At 42.2% G+C, this 20,917-nt stretch overlaps 1 protein-coding gene across 1 annotated transcript in view; it reads left to right on the forward strand.

Moving 5' to 3' along the window:
• The first annotated feature begins 11,087 nt into the window (after positions 1–11,087).
• gpr173 (G protein-coupled receptor 173) overlaps positions 11,088–20,917 on the forward strand; it is a 39,566-nt gene continuing 29,736 nt past the window's right edge. The window contains exon 1 of the mRNA XM_035159346.2: positions 11,088–11,850. The gene's annotated coding sequence lies outside the window, so the exon portion shown is untranslated. The remainder of the gene's footprint in view (positions 11,851–20,917) is intronic.

Consider the following 20,917-nt stretch of genomic DNA (forward strand, 5'->3'; position numbering starts at 1 on the left):
GCAGCATTCCTAACCCCCTTTCTTTTCATTAGAGTTTGCCTCACACCTTTATTATTGTTATCTTTCTCCTTTACTTTTACAAATAAATAACTTAATTCAACCAATAACCCTGGTTTTACGTTCCCCTTCCCCACACAGGCTGAGGGTTGTAACAGGTGGAAAATGACTAATCAGGCTTTATAGAGTTAATCATACAGCTACCAATAGAGCTAATCAAGTAATGATTAAAAGTAGTAAAGCAAATCATCACTCCCTTTAAACTTGTAAATTCCAAGTTTGAAGTAAATTTGGCTCTTAACTGGTGATGATAACCACAGTAACTACAGAAAAAAGCCAACAGCTTATCCATAATATGGCATGTGTGAGTGGTATCATGGTGTAACAATTTGCCTTATTTAGAATATAAGGCAATTAATCACACACGATATTCTTAAGGAGAACGGTTGGATCTGTCACGCTGTGTATGAACGCCGCCCGCTGACCCTCTTACAACATACGAATAATACGACCTAAGACCTGAAACCTTATTGTTCGTCCCACTAAAATATATGGGAATATATATAATAACGAAATTGACTCAAACAAGTTTCAATTATTAGTTTGTATTACCAAGAAAATGAAGTAAACACTCGTCCCACCTGGACGTCAACCTGCAAACAAAGACCGGAACGTGAGCAAAAGATCTCAGCTCCAAACAATTCACATACGTCTCCCTTATGGCATTTAAATGCCCAGGTTAGTGCGCTGTGGTCTGCATTAAGACAGCCCCTAGTCCCACGTCGCTAGCATCACAGTGGACCTGAAAGCCAAGGAGCGGCCACGGCTGAGCCAACACTGGTGATGACTGCAACAAGCTTTTGAGGTTTTCAAAAGTGACTTGACACTGAACGGACCACTCCCACAATACTCCTTTCCTCTTGAGGTTATTGAGTGGGGCCACAATATCCGCCATCCTAGGTATGAACTTGTTGTACCAGCCCACCTACCAGAGGAATCTCTGGAGACTCTTCAAGTCTGTGGGTGCTCGATAGGCTGTTATGGCTTCAATCTTTGCTGGGTCTACGGCCACCCCCTCACCTGAGACTGCATGCCCCAGAAAGATGAGCTGAGTCTGAAGAAGATGGCATTTCTTCACATTGAGAGTTAGATGGGCCTGATGGAGCTTTTGGAAGACTGCATCAAGGTCATGCAGATGCTGCTCCTGAGTCCTGGAAAAGACGATGATATCATCTATTTAAACGAAATAGATTTTTCCCTTTAACTCCGCCAGGACAGTTTCCATCAGCAGCTGAAAAGTGGCTCCAGCATTGCACAGACCAAAGGGCACAACCCCAAACTGGAATAGGCCCAGATGAGTGATCATGGCAGTCTTCCGTTTGGGCTCCTCATCCATGGCGTCCTGCCAGTAACCGCTCTGGAGATCCAGTGAGCTAAAATAATGGGCGCCCTGCAAGGACTCCAAAATCTCATGCACCAATGGCATTGGATATCCATCATGATGTGTTTTGGCATTGATACCTCTGTAGTTCACACAGAAGGAGTCCCATACTTCCTTGGGCCTAAAACTACTGGTAAGACCCAGGCAGAGGAGGATGGCTCTATTACGCCATTACTGAGCATCTTCTTAATCTGCTCCTCGATAACTGCTTGCCTTTGCAGTGATGCTCTGTAGGCTATCTTTCGTACTGGCAACTCATCTGTGGTCAGGATCTTGTGCTTTACGATATCGGTGACACCAGTGGACTCTGTCCAAATCGTCGACCACTTCTGCAGCAGTGGTCTAACCACCTCAGGTTGAGCTTCCAATAGAGGAACGCCAGGCTGCTCCATGGTAGAGTTTTCCATTACCGCCATGTAGAAGTTGAGCATTGACTCTGGAAGCCCCCACTGCAATGCATCCCGAGTTTTGGGTAAAGACTTATGCTCTTTTCCCCCCAGCATAACATACTTCCTCAGGTGTGGCATTAAGTTGATCTGGCTCGCACACATAAAGTCTAGTCCAAGCAGGAGGGGCATGTACAGCTGGTCATCACTAAGTATATGTATGTTGATTGTGATGTGAGCATCATGGAGGGTGAGGAGCAAGTTGGTTTTCCCTAGAGCAGTGATTCTCAACTGGTGGGTCGCGACCCAAAAGTGGGTCGCGGACCCGTTTTCAGTGTGTCGCGGGCCTTTGCCTTGTCAAAAAAAACATGTTAGGAAAAAATCCTGTGCTTTTATTTTGAAGGGGATTTTTAATGCAGCGGAGTGCCCTCTATTCACACTCCTTAACAGTATTTGTTAAGGAGTGTGAATAGGATCAGTTTTGTTGGTTGTCATAGATTTAGTGAGTGAGTATTCTCAGCTAAAGCTAAATAATTTGAGTCTTTTTGAAACTACTTCTCAGTAGTTGGACTTTTGTATTTCACATTTGTGCATGACAGCACTGTTGAGTCCGTTAAAAAAGGCTGAAGTTACTGAATTGCTATGTATGTTGTTTTACCTTGTGTCCTTAACATGCACTTTTTGGTTTTTAATTAAGATGCAGCTAATTGAGTGTAAAGGGAATTTTTTCCTTAAATAGATTGGAGAAGTTGAAAATGTTCCTCGATTTGGGTCGCGGCTTGTCATTAAGGGGTGATGGTGGGTCCCGAAGCCAGACCAGTTGAGAACCACTGCGCTAGAGTCTTACTCTCTTGTCCATTGGCCATAATGAACCTTGGTATTTCGGCCGGGCTCGGAGTCTCACCAGTCCTCTTTAGTTTCTTCCACAGGGTTCTATTCATCAAAGAGTATGTGCACCCTGACACAAAGAGGCATCTCCGTTTGATCCTCTGACCCTTATTGGTACCACCAGGAGAGTTGAAATGCCCAGAACAGAGGCCACATCTGCACCATGTCCACGGCCCTGACCCTGTTCAGGTTTCTTGCTGGATCTTTTGCCAGCATGGTCCGAAGAGTTGGACTGCTGTATGCGGTTCCAATAATCTTTGGAGTTACTCCAGTCTTTCTCTATAAAAGACCCCATCTTAACCAACTGGTCAACAGTGGACACAATGCCACATAGGCCACTGGCCAACCTTGTGGTACATGCTCTCAGGACCGCCGCACAACCTCCTCTTCTGACATATCAGGACTCCACTTCAGGCAGTGCGCACGGTGATCATATGCAAAGTCCCTCAGGCACTGATGGGGTGATCGCACATTGGACGGGAGTTGCTCCTCAATCTCAGGCTGGTGATCAGTGGGCAAGAAAGACTCAAGGAAAGCATTTTTTCAACATTGTGGTTTAGCTGAGGCTGCGGCCAAGGGTGGGAGTGAACATCTCCCTCATGTGTTGGACGGCTGGCGGGCAAGACCACAGCAGGAGTGGAGAATTAACAGGTTTCCATGAAGACCTTTTTTTGTTGATGGTCTTCTTTAGCTCTTCATCCTACAGTTTATCATTGCGCTGCAGACAAGACACCACGGCATGATCAAAACTCTGCAGCTTAATGTCAATATACTCCTTTGCCTCCTTAGCCATTGAATCAATTGCTGCTCTGAGCCCCTCCTCACGATTGAGTGTGCTATTGGCTGCTTCTTTAAACCGGTTCTCTAAGGACTACATTTTTTAACTGCAAGTCCTGCAGCTGCTTATCCTGGCCTCAGCATCCTCACTTTCATCTGACTTTGGTTGTTCCTTATAAGGGGGGTCTAGAGACATAGATTCCAGCATGCTGCTTAACTCACTGACATCACTGCGGTTGTGTCTAGTGGTAACATGTTGGTAAGTATAAGCCTCAGCAGGTGGGGTGGTATTTTGGACCAAATCTATGAGAGGCATTGAACTCTCTTCATGTGCATCATTACCCCTGGGTGCCTCCTGCTGCTGCCTTGTAGTAGACATTTGAATTAACAAGTGAAACTAAGCAAACAGGACAAGGTGTGCTGTTGTGATATGCGACCATAAAAGGATGTATGCCTTTGTGGAGGTGAGGGGGCTGGGAGAGCACCTTCACCTGCACCACAGAGGATCAATTAGCACAGGTGAGAGCTGTTTGCTGATTGATCCTCACACTTAAAAGGCAGCGTCTGAGCTGCCTCAGGGGAACACTCAAGAAAACTTAGACACAAGGGACACTGAGACACAGTCACAGAGAGAGTAGGAATACAACGGCTGGCGAGAGAGCCACCGTGTAAATATGTGTGTGTGTGTGTGTAGATACAAAGAATAAAAAGCAACCACAACAAAAGTCATACCTGTGGTCCAGCATGTTCCTGACGAGATACCCACGGCAACAGAGCGGTTTGCCACACTGGTGCCCAATGTGGGGCTCCACGCAGCCAGAGACCCGGACTGGCAGGCAGAGCCGGAGCTGGCGCTGGTACAGATGGTTCCTGCACCAAGGCTGGCGGTGAAGCCGGCGTCCCCTGATCCTGTTTCCACGCCCCCTGCTCCAGTTGCTACCCCAAGGTCGGCGGTGATGGCGACACCTGCAGCCCCTGCAGCCCCTGTTCTGGATCCCTCGTTGGCAGAGAGGCCGATGCCTGCCCAGCAGCATGCCCAGCAGCATGCCCAGCAGCCCCTGTTCCTGGTCCCTCACGGCCGACGCCTACAGCCCCTGCAGCCCCTTTTGCTGGTCCTTCTAAAGCAGAGAGGTCGACGCCTGCAGCCCCTGCAGCCCCTGTTTCTGGGCCCTTGTCGGTGGAGAGGCCGATGCCTGCAGGCCCTGCAGGCCCTGTTCCTGGTCCCTCGTCAGTGGTGAGGCCGATGCTTGCAGGCCCTGTTCCTTTTGCCAGGGCGCCCGTGTTGCGTCGCCCACCTGCCCGGCCTCCGGAGAGATGCAGCGCACGACGACGCCCACCTGCTCAACCTCCACAGAGCCTCAGTGGGTGGGCTGGCTTCCTCTCCTGGTCTGTCGGGAGGGGGGGGAGTAGGTCAGCCGATGGCTCCCTGGCCTGAATTTGGTGATGGCAGTATGTGGAGGTGAGGGGGCTGGGAGAGAACCTTCACCTGCACCACAGAGGATCAATCAGCACAGGTGAGAGCTGTTAGCTGATTGATCCTCACGCTTAAAAGGCAGCATCTGAGCTGCCTCACGGAACACTGGAGAACACTCGGACAGACTCAGAGAGACAGAGACACAGAAACTGAGCTGCAAAGCTCAGGAACTTTACGTTTGACTTTTGAATTTATGTTTTCATTTAATAAAGTATGCTGAAAAGCAACACCCTTGTCTCTGGCTTTGTGTGGGAGAGCCCCGTGGCATAGACATTTGCCACAGCCCTGTACTGTAGTTATGCAATATATATGTGTAGATCATGTAAGCACAGCTGCCACTACCTTAATCTTGATCTCACAAATTAAATCGTCTGCTTTGTCTACATAGACAACATCATAGTCTTCTCCAGAACTCAGGAACAACATCTTTGTGACCTTGAGGCTGTTTTCCAAAAACTACAACAGGCCCATCTAACCCTCAATGTCAAGAAATGTCACCTGCTACAGATTCAGCTCTCTCAGGCAGGGGAGTGAAAGTAGACCCCAAAAACAGTCTGCAGGGATGTTTGGAGTTATGTCCGAACTTGCCATACCTGTCAGACTGCTGTGCTTTTCCCATTTCCTGAAGGGAATTGGGTAGATTGGAATGTTTCAACAGCTATACACACCAGTTTCATAGGTAAACACCGTATATTAAGGCCCAAACAAATTAAATCAAACCCGACCAGGTCGGCACTTTAACACCAACGCCAGGCGGCAATAAAACACAAAACAGGTCACAAAAAAAGCACAATAGTTCCCCAGGTTAACAAAAAGTACACAAACAACATTATAAACGAAGAAGTCCACTAAATGATTGTCCAAACTAAGGCGAATTAATATTAACAGGGGAAATACAATGGCAATCGGAAAACGCACAGTCTCACCATAGTCTGTTTGGAAACAATACTCCATGTTACACATCTTTTGATATGATATAATTTCCGATAATTTCTTTCTGTACATTCTTCAAATGTAAGAAACAATAAAACAAACCATATGTATATTTTAACATTCGGTGTACATTAGGGAAGGCAGGTGATCAATATATTGGTGTTGTAATTACTGTCAGTAAATGTCTACCTGGAGCGAGTGATAAATTCCTCTTCAGTGCTCAACCAAAGACAGGTCTTCACAGCAGTATATTTCGTATTTATACATGAAATGTAAAACATTGGCATAAACTGCATAAACTTATTACTGATATGAGTTCATCCTGAAGACCACTGTGCTGAGAAATACAAACAAAACACAGATTCTCTTTTACTGCACATTGCAACTGTAAGCTACAGTTTTTCTTTGAACTAACCTGTTTTGTGTCTAGTTTCTAAGAGCCAAATTGTTCAATACAGGAAATCTTCTCATTACTACATGGTATATGAGAAAGTAGCAGCCTGACCAGGACTACAAACTTTCTTTAAAATGAATATGTGTATATGTATGTATGAAAACAAATGCCCCTTATCTATTCTAATTTTATCACATCTCTCAAATTGAAAAATAAAACTGGTCAGACAAGATCCCTGGATTGTTGAGTCTAGATGCCCCACCAATAAAGACTGAACTTGACCAGTAACTCATTAAGACTCATGTCATTAGATGAATTTAAGTTTATAATATTTTTTAGATATTTACAGAGATATGAGTGATTGCCTCTAATTTTGTTTGCTGTCTCGCTCTTGATCTCAGTGAGACTCCCTGATCAGGAATTTCACAGAATCAATAAAGTACATCCAATTGAATCTCTTTCTGTCTGTCAAATTGTTGTAATACATATACAGTTCAAAACTGACTGATGATCTTATTGCTTTTCTTTCTTGCAACAACAAACCTCTGTATGTCAATGCCATCATGTTTCCAGATTTCAGCACTAATACAATTACCCTGTAAGTACAAAGCTTAAACAGTTGCTTTTATTCATTTTCCACCTTGCCTTTCACATTCTGGATGTAGGTCTGTCACTTATACTGGTGGTGATAAAGAAAACTGTAAATGATAAAAAATGCAACCACCATTATTGTAGCCTGAAATCATTTTAAATACCTGCTCCTACGTATATTTTTGTAAAGTATTTTTTAGACTAGGTGCTTTTCAATAATGAACGTCTCTTTTTTTTTCAATCTCCTCGGAAATTATATTTCCGAGGAGATTACAATGATTGTTCAGTGTAAACTCAGCTCAATCATTTTCAGTATCAAGAACCTCACCAATACATGTTTAAAGAGCATGAACTTCAGTGAGCAGGGGGAAGCCCAGTAACATGCTGTATGACATTCTAACAGGTGTAAACAGCTTCTTCTGAGGTTACTTTATGTGCTGTCAAAGGTCATCTCATCTAAAAGAATGCCACTTAGGCACGGTGGAAGCTTCAGTCCTGTATCATCTTCAAAACCTTTTGCCATTATTACCGTCTTTATTTAGTTATGTATTTCAGGACTTCATTGAATGTGTTGCACTTTTTGGACCAATGGACCAGATTTAGATTCAGGTTAGATTCAAAGATATAAAATCCAAATAAGTAGTATTTCTTCTCTGAGTAATTTCTATTTCATATTGTTCAAGATATATTTTTCTTTATGCAGTATCTTAAGAGTGCTGTTGATGCAGTTTTCACACATTTCAAAATGCTAAAGTACATATGCAAATCATCAAAATGTTTTTACTGCTCATTCCTTTACTGAGCAATAGAAGAATTTCCCATTGCTTTGATCACATGACAAGCTGTCATCGCTAACACTAAAAATGAACAAAACAATGTCAGCAGTTTAATGGAAATTGTCTTCCTGTGCAACAGCTCATTATGACCTATAGTTACTTTATATCTTAATACAGACATCGATAGTGCCTCTTAAAATTGAATCAAGAGAGATGGCTTCTGCATTTACTTGCTTTACTGCTCACACTTTAGAACTTAATGTAACATGCCTCATGGCTAACTTTGTCCCCTGTTCACTTGTATCTTCCTGTTTCTTATTATTACTACCCTCTTATTATGCGAGTACTCAAGCCCAACACATGACTTCCCTAGAGATTGTGTCCAGACTTTACCCGCATTTTGCCTTTCACACACGCACAACACAGTGGGAGATTCTCTGCAGAGATGTGTTCTAAACAGCAACAATCACCAACAACAACACGCTCACGTGGGTGTTGTTTGTGTCTGTGGTGCAGCCAGGTGAAGCAGATAGAGGCAGGAAGTAACATTAATTCTGTTGCACAGATCACAGGATTTTCTTTAAAACACACTGACACCACAAACTTTCCTGACATCTTTGTCAGTGTCTTGTATGTGTATGGCTCCACTTTTTCCCCCGGAGATATGTTGTCTTTATGTCTTTTTTTCATGTTTGCGTTGTGGAGGATCTGCTGCTGAATTTCTGTGGACTTTATTCTAGCGGGGCAGGCAAAGATAATCCAAAGGCTCTCACTCTGACATTTGAGTTCACACATGCATCTCCTCCGGAGAAGGTGCAGGTACTTTCTGGAGTTCAGTGCATGTCTGAAAGCAGCTTGAGTGACATTAGTCTCTGCCTGTGTGTCTGCATCCAGTTGATTATAGGTGGATTGAGTGAAGGCCAAATTCTCTTTTCACTTTCAATCTAGGATCGAGGATCCTCACTATTACACTTATACCGTTCTTACTTATTAGCTATTATTCATCTTAGTTCATCACAACAGTTTAATCTCCTACAAATGTGTAGTATTCTAAATTCGCTGTGCTCTTTTGTTTCATCGTGGTCAGCAGCCATTTTGAAAGTACAATTTCTCACACACACACACACACACACACACACACACCTATACTCACATACACATGTCTATAGTAAGTAGCTTTAGATAGTTTGTGTGTTAATTCTTTTATTAATTTCATAAGAAATGTTTTTCTTTAACACACTGGTGGTCTTCATTTTTAGTTTAATAAGACAGAATTGCAGGTCATCCAGGTTTTTATGTCCTTGAAACATGCTTGAAGTTGAGTTAATTGTTCAGGTTTTATTGACAAGTATAACTGGGTGTCATCCGCATAGCAGTGGAAATTTATAGAGTGTTCCCTGAACTTGTTTCCTAGTGTTGTTTCATATATAATGAGAATAATTTTGGGCCAAGCACAGAACCCTGAGGAACACTGTGGTTAACTCTGGTGCGCACCTATGACTCATTAATTTGCACAAATTGTAATCGATCTGAAAAATAGGATTTAAACCAGTTTAGGGCTTTCTTTAATGCCAATTAACTGTTCTAGTCTCTGTAATAAAATGTAATGATCAATAGTGTTGAATGCTGCACTAAGATCTAACAACAGATTTCCTCAATTGCTTCTATTATTGCCATTGATGTTGATCTGTTTGATCAGCCTGTATTGACTGTTGGTGAGTAATTTGTGTTTTTCTAATCTTTTGTTGAATAATTTTTCTAGTATTTTTCAGATTTGTATTTTGAGCTACATTTTTAGAATAAGTATTTTAATATAACACATTTGAAAATAAGTGTACTAGATGCTAATAGGAAAACTTCCTAAATGGTATGTTGAATAACATATTCAATGAAAGTCGGAATATATGGATTGTAAGGTTGAATATGTAAAATGAATATTTTAATTTATGATTTAAATTTTCAATAACTATAATGAAATCTGTTAATATTGATCGGAAGTGTTGTTAAAATAAGAACCCCAGGTTCCTCTTCAGTACTGTAGCCAGGCTGACTGAGAGTCATAGCTCTACTTAACCATCTATTAATTTGCTCTCTGAGCAGTAATGATTTTCTTTACAAATAAAATTGTAACCATCAGGGTAAAAATTCCACACCTCCTCGCCCCGAATAGCATAGATACACTGTCAGTACTGTAATGGAAAATTATACCATTATACCACACTATATATTATCTCTACTTATGCATACTATTTCTGCTTGTGTAACTGCCAAAATGACATTAGAGCCACAAATCTGAGACTGTGCTCGTCTCCCACACCAAGACCTCGAAGAGGTCTTCAGCCTGTGTCTAGTCTTATCTCCTGGGATTTTACTATTCACTCCGTTCACACACATAGTTCACACACACACACAGACACAGACACAGACACACACACACAGTTCAACTCTTCACACACACATTTCTTCATTGCATCTGCATAAAAAGCATACGCCTGCAACTGTTTCTTTGTCATTCCCTCTGCAGAATGCTCTTCGCATGCTGTATGATTGTCTGACCTTCCTTGCAAGGAATTAAGTATACTTAAGACTATTATTCTCAAATCTCTTGATTTCAGAAGTCTCACCAGGTCAAATTGCCATCACAGTACCCTTAGAACCAACTGTAAAACAAGATTTATATTTAGACCACTTTCCTGTTATATATCTTTCTGAGCTGACTTCACCAGTCTCTTAATCTAAACCAGTGGTTCTCAAATGGGGGTACGTGAAAGCACATGAGATGTTTTAAAAATAGATTTAAAATTAGCATCCATTCAAAAATCCTTTAAAAATAGTTATTTAATAAATATTCAATAAAATATGTGTTTAATAAATCAGACACTGATGGCACAGCTCTGCGTATTACATCTTTTTTTCAACCAAAAATGCTTTGTGCTGGTTGGGGGGTACATCACTGAAAAAAGGTTGAGAACCACTGATCTAAACCATCAATGTCTATTGGACCTTATTGCAACGAAACATTTTTAAGGAAGGTCTTTCCTTAATTAACAGTTCTATATTCAATCAGATTAATATAGAAACCAGCTTCAGGATTTTAAGGTAGCAGTAATTAATATCCAAAGTGCCACCAATACCAATAGCAAGGAAGTTTTCCAGTTCAACAAGTATTGGAATATGTCATCTGATGCCGTTTTGTAAAACCAGACAATTCAAGAGGCTATATATTACTTATATATGCTGCTAGTGGGGGAACAGACGTAAAAATGGAAAACAAATATTTCCGGGTAAATAAGCAGTGACACACATTCAAAATTGAACTCCATATATTCATGTCGTTCTAAATATTCAAACTTTGCATGCAATGGCTCTCTGTGGGGGCACGTCCCCCAGAAAGCTTTGACCGCCCCTGTCCGTGAAGCGTTCAGTGGGGATTAAAATCGCTTCGACCGTCGGATGCTGCATTTATTCCCCAAACCTGCCCAACACCCGCCTCTTTGCCCCGGAGATAGACAGAGGACATTTCTATCCACAATGCTGCACCTTGTCTCGGCTTGTCAGTGAGACGCCTGTACGCTAGTGGGCTGCGGGACACGATGTGGATTGGCGTCGGTGTCATCCTCATCCCACAGACCTGCCCGGGGCTGTGTGGCCTCAGTGCGTTAGCTAGCGAGCAGACTGTACTGTGATCGTTTCGGCATGCTGGCGGATTTCTAAACTCCCCTCGCCTTGACTGGAACAATGCGGCGGCAGATCGACAGGGTTTCTGAAAACTACGAGCGGGAGAAGCTCCACAGGGCGTCTGCTGGTGTGTGTCGGCTCCAGGAAGCGGTGAATCCACAGCCGATGCCACAGGACGGTTTTGACCGCAGTTTATAGACACCGGATGGAGATAGGAGCCGTCGCCTTACACCAGTAAAACACTGTAAGCAGTGATGATCCCTCATTTTGCCCTGCCACTGGAGCTCTCCTGACATGACATGCACAAGAAAGAAAAGAAAACGCAGCTAATTTTAAAATGAGTTGGCAACAGGCTTTACCAGACACCAGAGGACTGGAGCACTGACACAACTGTCTGTCGACCATCCACTGTTTAGCTGATGTTGTGATGGAGCAGGCTGGTGGATTGCTGTAGCCTGGATTTCATCTAGATTGCAACGACGGCCTGTCTGCCACAGACAAGCAGCCCACAGCAGGTAAGCAACACACCATGACTACCATTTTGTATTCCTGCTAAAATGCTCATAATAATGATATGAGAAGCAGCCTCCTGCAGGCCCAGACTGAGGCAGATCACAGGGCTGGTATCTATGTGCCTCACACAGTGATGCAGAGCAGCCTAACATCGCATTCATCACAGCAGCATGTACAGTGGTCAGTGTGATGCCATGTTGTGTTGATGATGAATAATGTTGGGTCTCCACCAGCTCTTGGGGCCTTGCTCAGCACAGGGAGAGCCAAGTGATTTATTTCCCCTGCTAGACAACAGAGCGCCATCTCCTGAAGAAGTGTAGTCTGTAAACTGTGTGATTATAAAGCCACACAGGTCCTTGGTAGTGGACTGCAGCAGTTGGTGGCTCTCCAGTCCTCATCAGACCTGCACTGACTGTCTATATCTCATCCACTGAGCTTTGCTGCCTCCTCCCACCTACAGCAAGCCAGAGGTATTGGGCTGCTGTTGCTACCCTGATCCTGACAGTGACTCTGCCCTCTGCTGCCAACCAACTTCCAGCTTCATAAAGCCCCTCCTTCAAGTCATACAGCCTCTCAGTTCCCCACAGCCCCCAGCCTGTGGAGCTCAACAATGACCAGATATAAACAGTTGCAGTGTAACCCATATCTTGATTTGCTAAATATCTTGTTCATCGCACACTGTTCTCATCACAAACACATATATAGGAGCTATGTGTTCGAAACCAGTATTTTTTAGTTGTTTTATACTTTGTGCCTTATCTGCATAGGCTGTTTTTTTTTATCTGGTTCAGCAAATGACCAGCAAGGCAAGTGTCAAGTATTCTACTAAAAATTAAATTAATTTATTACAACTAAACCAACAGAAGAACTGATTTGAGGAATAAATAATGCTGCAACATGATCTTAGTCAAAAGCATTTAATCCCATGTAATTTGCTATGTAATAGGCATTCATCAAGACTGTAGGCTACTGTGATGTCATATAAGTGAAACAATGGCTTTTCCGTTTAAAATTAATTTGTGTTGCTTTTGTGGTTGTTGCCCTATGGGAAATGGTGTGTAGGTATATACCACTTTTAGTCTTGATGATCATTCAAAGTGCTTTAAAGTACAGTTTTGCCATTCACCTATTCACACACATTCATACAGTGCATATGTATGTACTACTCTCTCTATCATACATCAATCATGCACTGCGGGTTAAGCCGCAATTAGGGGTTGAGTATCTTGCCCATGGACACTTCGGCATGCGGAATGGGGGAAACGGGGATCAAACCGCCAACTTTGTAGTTAGTTGACGATAGGGATAGGCGATAAAACGTTATCAATAATTATCGCGATATAACTTTTCCTCGATAGAAATTTAAGACATGTCGATATAACGTCAATAGAACTCATCCCATCCATGTTTTGACGGACAACACGAACAGCCAAAGATAATGAGCATAGCGCTGCGCCGAACCAATCATGTGGCTGGAATAGAGTTACACCCACATCAGGTTAGGTTGACGCACACAGCACAGAGTGAAGGAGGCGCAGCACATGTGTTAATGTTTGGGCTCCTTCACAGAGGTGGAAGACAGATGCAGAGACTGAACATATACATGTTTTCCCCTCATTCATAGTTTTAGCGGGTTTCCACCGCTGAATAATTATAACACCGCTGCTTCAGGACAGATGCTCATTAAAGGTCCGGTCGTCCTGTGTCGGAGCTTCCTCCTCACTCCCCCTCTGACCTGCGCTCACTTTACACTTTAACAATAAACACCATCACTGATCACAAGTTTTAAGGACACATACAGGACTGACGTTTACTTTGTGTTTGTTTGATTCTAGAGTTTATGAGACACATGTTTAAACCTGCGACATAACACGAGACGTAACGTGACGCACACAGTCACGACATCAGGGTTAAAGTGACCGAAGTGATCCGGAGTCATGATCCGATATCATCAACTAATAACTATTTTAGAATATAGGACTAGATGGTGATATCCCATGTGATTATCAGTTCGTGTGTGAAGAGGGACAGAGATGAGCGGGGGGACAAACACACAGACACACACTCCTGCAGACAGAAGTTCCTCCTGCAGATTACGACGGATGCAGTGTTTTAACTTGTTGCAGAAGAAGCGACGCCCCGTTTATCCAGGAACATTAATATGAATTCAGCAGGTTTTTATAAAGATCAGTTCTAAGTGTGATGGTTAGAAAACATCAGAGGAGCAGAGTCACTTGTTGACCAGCGGGTAATCCGCCTCAGTGGTGCTGATTTAAGTTATGATGAAATAAGAGAAAACTTTATTAATCCACACACTGGGAAAATTCAGTTGTTACAGCAGCAGGCACGTCAGATTGAGGTAGACACGAAAATAAAGAAATGTAAAAAGACAATAGAATAATAGAATAATGTAAATTACATTTTTTTAAATGCTGAGTATGTACATTATATACACCTTTTCACTGTAGTGGTTTGCATGAAACTTTACCAGTAAAGTGGCACAGGATGATTGTGTGAGCAAGTAAAATCTGTTTTGTGCATAAGAAAGTTTTTTGTACATAAACCCAAATGTGGAAAAAAACCAATTCTGGTTATTTGATCTATATCGCGGTATATATCGATATTGACTGATATGAAAAAAATACCGTGATAAGATTTTTTTCCATATCGCCCAGCTCTAGTTGACGACCCATTCTACCTCCTGAGCCACAGCCGTCCTATGGGAACTTGTCATGGGAGGCCCTGATCACTGATATGCATACACACAAACCCCAGTACAAGATACGTCCATTCTAGTTCTAGACATGCATTTCTTTGAACCCCTGCACCTTGTGTGTGTGTGTGTGTGTGTGTGTGTGTGTGTGTGTGTGTGTGTGTGTGTGTGTGTGTGTGTGTGTGTGTGTGTGTGTGTGTGTGTGTGTGTGTGTGTGTGTGTGTGTGTGTGTGTGTGTGTGTGTGTGTGTGTGTGTGTGAGATAGAGTGAGAGGTAAAGCACTTTGAATAACAGCTTTACGTAAATACTGTATTTTACTATTTATGTCTACTGCTATCTCTAAGCCTCCATTTTTGTGGTGGCACTCGTCAAGTACTACAGTATTTGGACTATGGTGCAGATTATGCAGCTATGTATTTCCTTCAAGAGTTGGAGGAGACCAAATAGCTGACAGAGATAGAGTATAGGATTTACTGTACATTCAGCAGGTGGACACAAACATGGCTACGAATGAATGATAATGTGTCTCTGCTAGATCTGTAAATTCAAAAATGTTTGACAGTTCAACTTCATAAGGCCATGTCTCGTATTCTTGATTTTATTTGTCCACTTTGGGAAGCACTTTGTAATGGCTGTTCTCAGTAGCGGCTGGTGAAAAATATTCTTGGTGGGGCTGTGCTCTGCCATACTCAGTTTTCAGTAACCATCCCACTACGATTTAACAGTGGTGCAGTAGAAGGTACTCTCCCCAGACACTGGATTTTTTGGGCAGCAGATGCGATGAGACTCCCTTTCAATAGGCTGTTTCAGGGTTAAGACTTTTAAGGTTAGGTTTAGAATTAAGTTTAGGTTAGGGTTAGGCAGTTAGCTTTGATGGTTAAGGTTAGGCAAAGGTTCCAGGGAATGCATTATGCCTAAAAGCCTTGTATCATCACATGACACAGACTATAATATGTTGTACACCCCACTTACTTCTGTCACACGTGAGAAGGTTTGTTTAACTAACAATAAGACAAACACACAGGCTGTTTGTTATGTCTATATACTCCTCATCCTATCTCTACCACCACATTCATGTGGTCAGTACTATAAACTTGGTTGTTATGGTTACTGCTGAAGGGAGTGGGGTAAAAGTACCTTAACAAAAATGCACTATTGTTTCAAGTAGTCGATGTAAGGGTCACGTGTGAGCAGAAATTGACTTAATAAGAGAATACAGACTAAATAAGGAGAATAGATTAAATGAGTAAAAATGCCTTCACAGATCTCTCATTCTTTCAGCACGAAATCAAAAGTAAGTTATTTAATATAGCACCTTTCACAGGGTCAGTCACAAAGTGAGTGCAGTTGTTCAAGTTAAACAATAAAAGAAACAGACAAAGCATTTGCACAAAAAAAGGTAAACTAGGCAAACAGCATTTTGAAAAAATAGATTTTAGCTTATTTTTGAAGGTGTCCACAGAGACAGCAGATCTTATGTCATTAAGGAGGGCATGTCGGAACCATGGCTTCAAATGTGTGATCAAAGTTCTTCATCTTGTAGGGACAACTAAGGCCTGGTCAGACAACTCAAGTTACCTGCAAGTGATGTAAGGTAGAAACTAGGGCTCCACCTATCGATTCTTTTTTTATCGATTAATCTAATGATAATTTTTATTGTTATATAATAACGAATTTATCAGAAATTATTTATTTTAAAATTATTTATTATTTATTTTATATTTATTTAATCATCTTTTCTTAAATCCAAACAAATCTGACAACACACAAAGTATGCACTGCAAGGCATTATTCCATAAAACAAAATAGCCCAGTCTAAACTTCTATTGTCTTTTACAGTCCCATACAAAATCTCTCCAAAATAAAATTTGTGAAAGAGCCTGGTCCATTAAAGTAAAAGGAATATATCAATCTACATTAAGCTGTCCAACAACAAAATAAATGAAAACCAAATTAAAATCCAAGTAACTTTCTGGAGGAATATCAAAACACTGTGTAAATTCAAGTTTAGCAGTCTATCAAAAAAACTATCTTGAAGTTGCCTAGTAGACGATCAATGTCTGAATGAAGTCAAAAAATGACAAACTAAGAAATAAAATAAAGTAAGTATAATTCAATAGTATTTCAACAAAAATTATTATGAATTTTCACACTGAACTGAAGTGTACTCTAATAATAAAATCAATATTCTTTTCTCGTTTCAAGTAAAATAATGTTTGCATACAAAATAAAGAGCCTTTGAAAAAGTCATCTTAAAATATAATGCTCAATTTTTGAAAAAAATAAATAAAAAGATGTAGTTTGAGTTTCTCCTTTTCTTCTTTTTTCTTAAAACTATATTTTACATTTAAACAATCTTAACAAACATTAACAACTGAACAGCTTTAACTTTCCTCTTTGTTCCCACTTTCTCTGGTTCAGTGAAGTAAACTCCACCATGTGCTGCCAGGATTCACTACCCTTAAGACAGAAAAAGCTGCGCAGGTTAAAATAAGACTACCGTAAGTGCTAGAAAAAGTGGACAGGATAAAATAGAAACGGTCCGTCACAATCTAAAAACAGCGTCTGGGTTCGTGTAGAAGGGGTCCAGTCCGAACCTATGCTAGATGACCGTGGGCGATTTTTTTTCGGTTCAGCTTGCTCTTCAGGTGACTGCCTGCATTGACTGTGCGCAGCCACCTTCCTTACGACGCACGTTCTGCGAGTCGACATATTTACGTACTCAATGACGTTGATTACATCGACGAGTCGCCCCAGCCCTAGCGAGCATGATCAACTCCTATGTAGGAAAGTGGTTAGGAGTCCCGAGATGTCTAAGCAACATCGGCCTGTATGGACATAGTTTAAATGCACCAAGAAAAGGCTGGAGATGACCCTCTCAGTGTCCGGAGACACATCTATACGGGCTGTTGGACCATCACTGACAACAGGACACCAACAGGCAAAAGCACCACTCCAGCATGCTGACATTGTGGTCCACGTTCAACAGGGAAGAAGAGGTTTGGGCCAAGGTCAGAGTACCCCAAAAAACTCTTCTCCATCTTTTCTAACATCCTTGACCCCCCCACCCCCCAGTCCCCCTCCTCCTTCCTCCCTTCTACCAAGCCACTTTGTCAACTACAAAAAAGATAGATGACATACGCTCCTCATTCTCTAACCCACTTTCTGAAATTACCTTTCCATCAACCACATCTTCATCCCCTACTCTATCCTCTTTCCCTCCCCTGTCTCCCAATCAAGTTCTTACCCTGGTAACTTCCTCCCGCCCAACCACCTGCCCCCTTGACCACATCCCCTCTCACATTCTCCAGTCTATTGCTCCCGACCGTCTTCCTTTTCTGGGCTTTTACTATCCTGAATTACTTGAAGGGGGTCAGTAGGGACCCTCTAAGTATGAAAACAGTCACTCCGCAGACCTTTCACTCAGTCCATTCAAAGAAATATGTTATTGAAACGTTGCGCTTCGTACTTCTTCGCCGTATGATGTCATCATGGAATCGCACTCTTCTCTCAGCCCCACCCAGCCGGTACCAGTCCTTCTACCTTCCATAAGACACGTTGACGCACGTTCCGCGAGTCGACGTATTTACGTAATCGACGCGTCGCCCCAGCCCTAGTAGCAACAGTTGAGATCTACATAGGTGCCTGGCCATGAAGTGCTGTGTACGTTACAACAAGAACCTTAAAATGTATAGAAACTGACATTTATTTTTTTTGAACTTTTATTAGAACAAGTCCCTTGACAGTGAGTCTCAGAATCAGAATCAGAATTCTTTTTATTGCCGAGTATATTTACACATACAGGAAATTGCCTTGGTGTGGTTGGTGCATTTGGACATAAAAACAACAATCGGACATAAAACAACAATATATACAGAAAGAACAATAAGTTATGTTATGGGCATGTGCGGTGCTAAGGTGCAGTGATTGGTTCCGGGATAGTGCCAATAATATATAAGTTATAAATTATGTGCGGGGGGCAGAGTCAGTGTGATGCAGGGGGCTTGTTTGTGAGCCCCACTGCCATGGGGAAAAAACTGTTCAGGTGGCGCGAGGTTTTGGTCTTGATGGCCCGGAACCTTTGTCCGGATGGGAGTCTCTGGAATAGGTGGTGGCCGGGATGGGAAGGATCAGCAATGATCTTGCCTGCTCTCTTACTGGTCCTGGAGTGGAACAGGTGTAGGAGAGCCGGCAGGTCGCAGCCGATGACCTTCTCAGCTGACCGAATGATCCGCTGCAGTCTGCCCTTGTCCTTGGCAGTGGAGGCAGCGAACCAGACGGTAATTGATGAGGTGAGGATGGACTCAATGATGGCCGTGTAGAACTCGACTATCACTCACACAGCATGTCATACAATATTACAAGTGTAGACCAAATAAAAAGAAAACACAAATTGCAGAAGGGTTATCCCAATGGGTTCACATAGTTTCATATTCAATCCAGCTTGCCCAGTCAAATGTCAACAGAATGTTCATTTTAACAGATACATTATAACAGGTGTCCATTTTGCTAAGTAAATGTCCATCCGGAGTCGTAGGCTTGCAGTTAAACTTTCCATTTCATTCACAGCCTGGAGCCTCTGGGTCCACTGGTCCACGGTAGGTGGGTGGGGCCTGAGCCAGTTTACTGTGATAATTTTGTGGGCAATTAACATCATAGCTCTGATCATATACAATTCGTTTTTCCCTAGCCCCCTTGAAGGTGTAGTTCCCAAAATCAGCTCTTGTGGGTCAATCGAACTGTCTAAGTTCAAGATCTCACGTATCTCCCTCTTCACCTCCTCCCAGAACTTCTGCAATTTAGGGCAATCCCAGAAAATGTGAGAAAAGTCCCCTATTAGACCACAACCTCTCCAGCAGATAGGGGAATACTTCTTGTCATACTTAGCTATTACTATGGGTGTTTTAAAATATGTCATTCTTAGCTTCCAACTAAATTCTCTCCAGGTTGGACTACTTAAACATTTGTGCCAGGACACCCAAGAGCTTTCCCATTCATCATCTGCAATAATGGTGTTAGCCTCCAATTCCCATTTACCTTTTATATCCAATGTGTCAATAGATGTATCCATATGAATTCTACTGTATAAACAGGATATTATATGTTTTGTTTGAATTCGATACTCAGCTATCTCCACCCAGTACTGTTCAAAATTGCCTGGTGTTTCCTTAATTTTGTCCCATTCCTTGTGTGTGGTCAAATAGTGCCGAGTTGGAAATATCGGAATAGATCATTAGCTTCAATACCATACTTTGCTTGAAGTTGTGCGAAAGCCCTGAGAGTCGTTCCTTCAAATAATTGACTTATTGTGGTCAAACCCTTCTCCGCCCATCTACTAAAACCACTGTCTAATTTAGCAGGCAGAAAATCACAAAGAGCAGCAATTTTTGTCGCCCTAGATACAGATAACGGTAGGTTTAATACCTGTCTTATTTTCTTCCAAACCTTTAAAGTATACTTAACCCATTCATTTTGTATCCTGAGTTTACGCCATGCAATTGTCGTCAGATAGGGGAGGGCTGAGAGTGATGTGTTTACTGAACTTTGCTCTATATGTACCCATTTTGTATCCATATCCAATCTCATCCAGGAGACCAGTACTCTAAGTTGTGCTGCCCAGTAATAACTTCTGAAATGAGGCAAAGATAAGCCGCCCTTCTCTTTATGTAAGCAAAGAACTTTGAGTCTCACTCTAGGCCTCTTGTTCTGCCATATGAATCTGGAAACCAGCCTATCTAAGAGCTTAAAAGTAGATACCGGGACAGCAATAGGAAGAGAACAAAAGAGAAATAACAGCCTTGGCAGAACATTCATCCTAATGGTTTCTACCCTCCCAACCAAAGAAAGGGGAAGCATCTCCCACCTTTCCAAGTCATTTTTGATCTGGGAAATAAGTTTGTCATAGTTTGCGCTGTACAATTTAGAAGAAATAGGAGTCAAAATCACCCCCAAGTACCTAAAGCCCCCCTTCGACCATCTAAATCTCACAAGTCTGTCCAATTGTGTAGGCCAGCTTCCTGTAATCATCATTGCTTCCGATTTCCCCTCGTTAACCTTATGTCCTGAAACTTCCCCATAGTTCCTCAGACAATGCATAACTGCTGGTATAGATGACAATGGATTTCTTATAAACAAAAGAATATCATCCGCAAACAACGATATCTTATGCATCATGCCCCCCTCATCTGCTATACCTTCAATTTGATCATTACCCCTTATTAACTCCGCCAGCGGTTCGATACTCAGTGCGAACAAAATAGGAGACACTGGATTTCCTTGCTGAACCCCCTTCTTAAGTTTTAAGTACTGCAAGTCCGCTGGATCGACTAATCAAAATTGCCACTCCTCTCTTTCTG

The sequence above is a fragment of the Hippoglossus stenolepis genome, chromosome 6 (genome assembly GCF_022539355.2).
Source record: "Hippoglossus stenolepis isolate QCI-W04-F060 chromosome 6, HSTE1.2, whole genome shotgun sequence".
NCBI classification, from domain to species: Eukaryota; Metazoa; Chordata; class Actinopteri; order Pleuronectiformes; family Pleuronectidae; genus Hippoglossus; species Hippoglossus stenolepis.